The sequence below is a fragment of the Tachyglossus aculeatus genome, chromosome X4, assembly GCF_015852505.1.
Source record: "Tachyglossus aculeatus isolate mTacAcu1 chromosome X4, mTacAcu1.pri, whole genome shotgun sequence".
Classification (NCBI taxonomy): domain Eukaryota; kingdom Metazoa; phylum Chordata; class Mammalia; order Monotremata; family Tachyglossidae; genus Tachyglossus; species Tachyglossus aculeatus.
Window position 1 is genome coordinate 59,073,600 of NC_052098.1, and position 7,013 is coordinate 59,080,612.

A 7,013-nucleotide genomic window follows, 5' to 3' on the forward strand; every position below is an offset into this window, starting at 1 on the left:
TGAGTGCTTACTGTGTGCAGAGAACAATACAATGGTAGACACGCTCCCTTTCTGCAATGAGCCTAAAGTACTGCAATGGAGGAACAGTGAGAAGGGTGATAGAAGAGTGAATGTGCGGGCTGGATTGAAGTAGGAAAGCAGCAAGGTAAGGTAGGACTGGGTGGGGAGATGATTGAACACCTTAAAGCCCACGGTAAAGAGTTTCTTTCTGATGCTCTGATGCTTTCTGATGCCTCCCTTAGGCTCAACATCACCTTAAAGAGCAGTTTACTGTGACTCTGTTGGATTGTAAAATTGAGGCCGTTTGGCTCTCTTTCTCTTTATTTTATGTGACCGAATGAGATGCAGTTTTCCCTTGCTTCACGTACCCTCCAATGCAGTTATTCCACTGGGAAGTAAAATTTAGATAAATTAGATACTCCAAAAGAAGATGTGAAATGATAAAGTCTCCCATTTGGGATCGAAAGAGGAGCCACAGTCTTTGATGTTTCAGGACCGAAAACCTGCACAAAGGAATTGATTATAGTTGAACGTATTTTTCAACCAAGACAGTTTATTGACCATTGTCTCCACAGAGAAGAGCATATACTACATATACATGGCCGGAAAATGAGAATCTAATCTACCTTCGGCATGACTGTTTATTCTTAACCTCAGCCTATCATCGGAAGTGCTAAAGATATAAATTGGTCAGGATGAAAAGGATGCTCCGTTTTTTTTTAGCCAGTCAAGCTGAGAGAGGTGTATTAAAATTTATTAAATATTTATCCTTTTATTATGATGATGCCAAATGCTCCTGAGAGCATCCACATCAGAGGTTACAGTAGGTAAATTAGATTTGGCTGAAGGAGACCAACAGAAGCATTTCAAGGTACTTTTTTCAAACAGCGACTTTAGATTCCTCTTTTTAGAAAAGAGAATAACCAGATGGTTTGTTTTTCTAACTGCTGGAGTTTACATTTTGGTTGGTCGTCTAACTTCGGGAAGGTAGGGGGACTAGAAGAAATGAGGAGAGTGCCATCAGATATTTAATGCCCTCTGATGTAAGATAAAAAAAATTGTGGTTTATATGTTTAACCTCGTCCTAAAATGAAAGGCTGAATGATGAATTGGGTCAAATGCTGCTTCTCAACTCTGTTGCACCATTGCACTCATTTTAAGAAACCTCTTAATATGAAAAATGAAAAGTGAAATGCATCTGGACTGTTCTGTAACTGCAACGTTTATTTTCAGTCAAATGAGTTAGAAAATAGTTCTTATGTATAATGCCTAAACCATTAAGGGCCTGGATTCTTCCCCTTGAAAATTTTATGGTACAGTTACCTCTTTAACTAATGCCTATCAGGCTGATGCCTATTAGGCTCTCAGAATACTCCCAAAGATGTGAAATGATGGTGTTTCCCATTGGGATCGACAGTTGAGCCTCAGTCCTGATATTTCAGGACTGAAAACATGCACAGAGGAATTGATTCTAGTGTTAGTAGTTTGCACAGTGCCACTTAAGCTTTCTCACCCTGCTTCAGGGGCAGGCGAGGGACTTTGCATGTGTCTTCAGCACCTGTCTCCTCATTCATTCATTCAATCGTATTTATTGAGCGCTTACTGTGTGCAGAGCACTGTACTAAGCTCTTCAAAGCCGTGGGAAGTGGGGAGAGGCAGTCCTTGGATCAGCCTCAGAATCCAACCGGGGACTCAAAAGGCCCCTGGCCTGGTGTCAGAGCCTGGAGGGAGTGAGAAAGGTCCGTGGGTCCAAGGCAGGAGGTAGCCTGGCTTCAGCATAACAGTAATGAGGCAACTAAAGAAATGGAGCCACCATCTTGGCATCTTCACTTCCTGCCAGTCTCCATCTGGCTTCAAAGGATGGGATGAGCTATCTACAGCTGCCCACCCTGGCCTGAAACCTGACTGTGCCATTCCTTGGGGTGGTGATGGTGAAGGGGGACTATGGTCCTCTTCCCCTCATGGGATTTGCGCTTCTGCGCGCCATCACCCTGCAGGCGGTGACTGGCAGCTTTAGTCCAGCATTCATGAGGTATTCAACCTTGGGGTTGGAGATCTACGTTCTGTGGGGAAGACATCCCTTTTGCTTTGGGACTCAGGAACCTTGTTTCTGCTCCAGGTCCCCGTTCAATCGTATTTATTGCACACTTACTGCACTAAGCGCTTGGGAAGCACAAGTTGGCAACATATTGGAGACTGTCCTAATTCTGCAGTGCTCCAGGCTTCAGCAGGCCAAGCCCCATCCTCTCCCCGTCACCTAAATCCTATTTAGTCCAGGGTGACCTATTACTCGGGACTTTGGGGTGAGTCCCAGTGGGGAACCCCACACTCATAGCCCCCCAGCCAAATCTGGGCCATGAACCAGACCGGGGTGGCAAATACACTCAGTCCACCCATAGCGCAAGGTTGCACAACGTGTTTTGGATAGAACTTTAGAGCAAACGAGTGTTCTTCTGATAAAGCATGTTTATCTAGGTAGAACACGATGCAACGTTGGAAGAAACAGTTATGCACACCAACTGTAAGCTCCCTCTAGACTGTAAGCCCGTTGTAGGCAGGGAACCCCTCTGCTAATTCTGCTGTATTGTACTCTCCCAAGTACTTAGTACAGTGCTCTGCGCATTATAAGTGCTCAATAAATGCCACTGGTTGATTGATGTACCCGCAGCTCCGTGTTAGAGGAGAGATGAGAATGGCTCATCCCGCCAGCTTCTGCCGTGCTGTGGAAGTCGCCACTCACCAGATGCATCTTCTACATGACTTCAAGCATGGTCAGCTTGTGATGGAGCTGGGAGGCTTTAAATCCTGGCGGGTGGCACGGAAATTTTGTCAGCAAAGAGATAGCAACCCAGATACCAGCCAAAAGTCTGTGCCAGCTGGGAAGCATGCAGGTGAACATGAACAAGACTGTAATCTCGTTGTGGGCAGGGAATTCATTCATTCATTCAATTGTATTTATTGAGCTATACTAAGTGCTTGGAAAGTACAATTCAGCAATAAAGAGAGACAATTGCTGCCCACAACGGGCTTACAATCTAGAAGATATGTTTGTTTATTGTCGTGTTGTACTCTCCCAAGCACTTAGTACAGTGCTTCACACATGATAAGTGCTCAGTAAATAGGACTGAGTGAAATGGGCAGAATGTAATGATTTTAGTTCAAACCCAACATTTTATAATACATTTTACTGTTTCCCAATATCCTTTTATTTGGCTCTGAAAGCACTTGTTCTGCCCCCATGCTGGACACGGTCATTGACTCTGGTTAGATTTTATTGTTACTTTCATTTTGACAATAGTGTAAACAAAATTTTTGGCATGCTTTTAATGCATTATTTAAAGCTGGCGAGGGACAAAGGGGGATACAGAAAAGCAGTGGCCTAATGGAAAGAACACAGGCTTGGGAGTAAGAGGACCTGGGTTCTAATGCTGGCTCTGCCACCTGTCTGCTGGGTGACCTTGGGTGAGTCACCTCACTTCTCGGTGCCTCAGTTCCCTCATCTGCAAAATGGGGACCAGTTCCCCTTCTTATTTAGACGGTGAGCCCCATGTGGGACCTGATAATCTTGTATCTACTCCAGCACTAAGTACAGTGCTTGGCACATAGTAAACACTTAAATACCACAATTATTATTATTACAAAGGCAGTTTACTTAACTCTAGGGAACAAGAAGCTACTCAGAACCTTTGGGATTATCTTTGTTAGACGTTACTAAACATGAGATTGTAAACTCCTTGGGGGAAGGGATTGCGTCTACCAACACTAATGAACTGTACTCTCCTGAGCTCGCCATACAATGCTTTGCACTCAGTAGGTGCTCAATAAATACCATCGATTGAATTGTTGAAATTGGAAGTAGACCGTTACCCCTGTCCTCCCCAGGCTGTTTCTAACACAGAGCCCTGCAGCAGCGGCGTTTTTCCCCTCCGTTCCTTCCCCTCCCAGGCTCCAAACTGCTGTCTGGGTTGAGCTCCGCCACAGTGTAGGGAGGGAGATTCAAGCCGCCTTGTTGCCCACCCGGTCCAAGGTGGCCAGCAAGCGCAGAGAGGGGGCTCCCAACTGCTGACACCACTCCTCCCCTCCTCCGTCCCTTCCTGTCCGTGACGCCCGCCGAGGGCCTGAAATGCCGTCACTTTGGGGCGCTTCCGCACAAGAATAATAAGAATAGTGGTATTTGTTAAGCCCTTACTATGGGCCAGGCACTGTACTAAGCGCTGGAGTGGACACAAGCAAATCGGGTTGGACACAGTCCCTATCCCATGCGGGGCTCACGGTCTCAATCCCCCTTTTACAGATGAGGGAATTGAGGCCCAGAGAGGTGAAGTGACTAGCCCAAGGTCACACAGCTGACGAGTGGTGGAGGAGGGATTAGAACCCGCAACCTTCTGCCTCCCAGCCCTGTGCTCTATCCATTACGCCATACCATGCTGTGACTTTGTGCCCGTGCTCAGTCTCCCATCCACTACCAGTCCCGGGGAGACACACAAACACACACATACACACACCCTCCCCTCCCCAACACCGAGGTGTCACGACAAATCCCCCAGCAGTATTGCAGTCATTCATCCAATAGTATCTACTGAGCACTTACTGTGTGCAGAGCACTGTACTAAGCACTTGGGAGAGCACAATACAACAAAATATAACAGACACATTCCCTGCCCACAGCGAATTTACAGTCTACAGGGGGATACAGACAGCATTAACCCTAGTGCCTGTTGTTTCCCCAGTGCCTTGGTATTTTGGGGGTACCACCGGCATCCTCCCCCGGGCCACACGGTTTCAAGATGGCAGATCGGCCACGAGGCCAAGATCAACCGACCACTGGAGGAGGGACCAAGGGCAATGAACGGGGACGTTGGAGAAGGAGAGATGCCGACTTCTGCTCAACCACCAACGAGAAGCCACAGAACTCGACGGACAGCATGCGGGACTAACGAGGGGTGGCTCCTGTGGGAACCTCTTCCAGGGAGCTGCCTGGGTCAGACAGGGGTGGGTTTAGGCAAATGAAAGATGTGTTCAAATGAACGCACTCACTACGTGGCCCGTTCAGTGTCTGGCCCGGCGGACATGTGCAGACCCCTCCTGGGAGGGAGTGGGATTAAAGGTACCTGACTTGGAGTGAGTTGTGGTCTCTGTTCTCTACGTTACACCTCACTGGGAGTGGTAGCACGTACTTTTATTATTTAGTTCATCATTTCACGGGAGGGGTCGAGCATATGGAAGTGGATGAAGGAATATGAGATGGGTATCCCAGCCAAGCCCAATGGGACCAGAAGGAGTCAGAACAGAAGGCAAGCAAGCATGCTGTTCCCTAGCATTATGGTTTAAATGGAGCTGAGTGGACTAATTGATGAATTAATTAGTCCATTCAACTGTGTGTAATATACTGTACTGGGTGGTCCGAGGGTCCCCTTAAGCACTTTGATATTTACCCTTCCCCCAGCCCCACAGCACTTATAGTTACATTTCCATCCGGAATTAATTTTAATGTCTGACTCCTCCTTTAGGCTGTCAGTGCCTTGTGGGCTGGGAATGTGTCTACCAACTGTTTTACTGTACTCTCTTAAGTGCCTAATACAGTGTCTGCACACAGTAACCACTCAATAAATACCACCGATTGATTGAAAGCAATGCACGATCCCTACCCTCAAGGAACTGACAATGTGAAGAGGAAGAGAGGAAAACAGAAAACATAACTATAGAGAACATACCAGTCACGGAGACCAAAACTATGGCAGGGATACAGAACATTAAAGACACCAAAGTGCCAGCACCAGAAACGTGTACCGCATTTAGAACAAATAGGGTTTATCACTACATTGCTCCCAAACTAAACTAATCCTGGATTGACAATGATCCCATAAAATCAAATCATATCAAATCGTATGAAAGACGTTCATATTTCCGTTACTACTTCTTACAAATGAATACTAACTGTGACAATTCTGCAACTTTCCCTAGTCAACCAGCTTTGTAGACGTCTTCATCGTTCTTGCTGATGCCTACATTACTCTCTTTACTGCTGCCATTATGTTCCTCATCCTCAAGACCATACACCCAACCAAGAACCAAGAGAAATGCCCAGAGTTGCAAATCCTCAGAAAAACACATTCACTCACACTCACCCACTCCCCTTCATCTCTTCCACCCTCTCACTCCCTCCCACCTTCATTTATTTTTACCCTTTATCCAGCAGCAGAGGAAACTAATTTTTCTGGGGTAGCCTCCATGGAGGTAGGCCCCTGACATCAACTTTACAGCAACCTGCGCTACAAAGAATAAAAAGGTAGTAATAGCAGAGCCCACCTCTCAGGGTCGCACCTGGAGAGTTTCCAGTTCTCTACCAGTCTCAACTATGGGAGGGAGAGTCAAGCAGAGGCATACCCGTTCCATTCCTGGCTTGGGCAGGGGCTACCGAGGGGAAGGCAATCTGCTACAAGTCAAAACTCACTTGTGCTGGGCATCAGCGGCCCGGGAGAGAGTCGAGGGTGGAGACTCAAGTTGACTGCACGGGAAGGAGGCGATGGTAAACCGCTTCCGTATTTTTACCAGGAAAACTCTATGGATCCACTACCAGAACGATTGCAGATGGAGGTGAGGCATTCTGGGAGAGATGCGTCCATGGCGTCACTCTGGGTCGGACACGACTCAACAGCATACGACAACAAGAAGTAGTAGAGTATGTGCTTGGGAGACAATATAGTTGGGAGTGCAGATGTCAGAATAGAGTTTTCCTGCAGTCATTGGAAATTTAAAAAGTCTGCCAGAGGAGAGAGAATGAAAGGACAGACAGACTCCAGATTGTTACTATCCTAAGGAGTTGAACCAATATTGTTTATCATCACTATCATTATTATTAGTAATAATAATTGTAATATTTGTTAAGTGCTTACTAAGTGTCAAACACTGTTCTAAGGATGAGATAGATACAAGTTAATTGGGTTGGACACAGTCCCTGTCCCACATGGGGATTACAGTGTAAAAGAAGGGGGGAGAACAGGTATCGAAAC

At 46.4% G+C, this 7,013-nt stretch overlaps 1 non-coding gene across 1 annotated transcript; it reads left to right on the forward strand.

Moving 5' to 3' along the window:
* The first annotated feature begins 6,306 nt into the window (after positions 1-6,306).
* On the forward strand, positions 6,307-6,444 carry LOC119948614. The gene has a single exon (XR_005456998.1). It is a non-coding gene; the product is annotated as a small nucleolar RNA SNORA7 (small nucleolar RNA).
* The last annotated feature ends 569 nt before the right edge of the window (positions 6,445-7,013 follow it).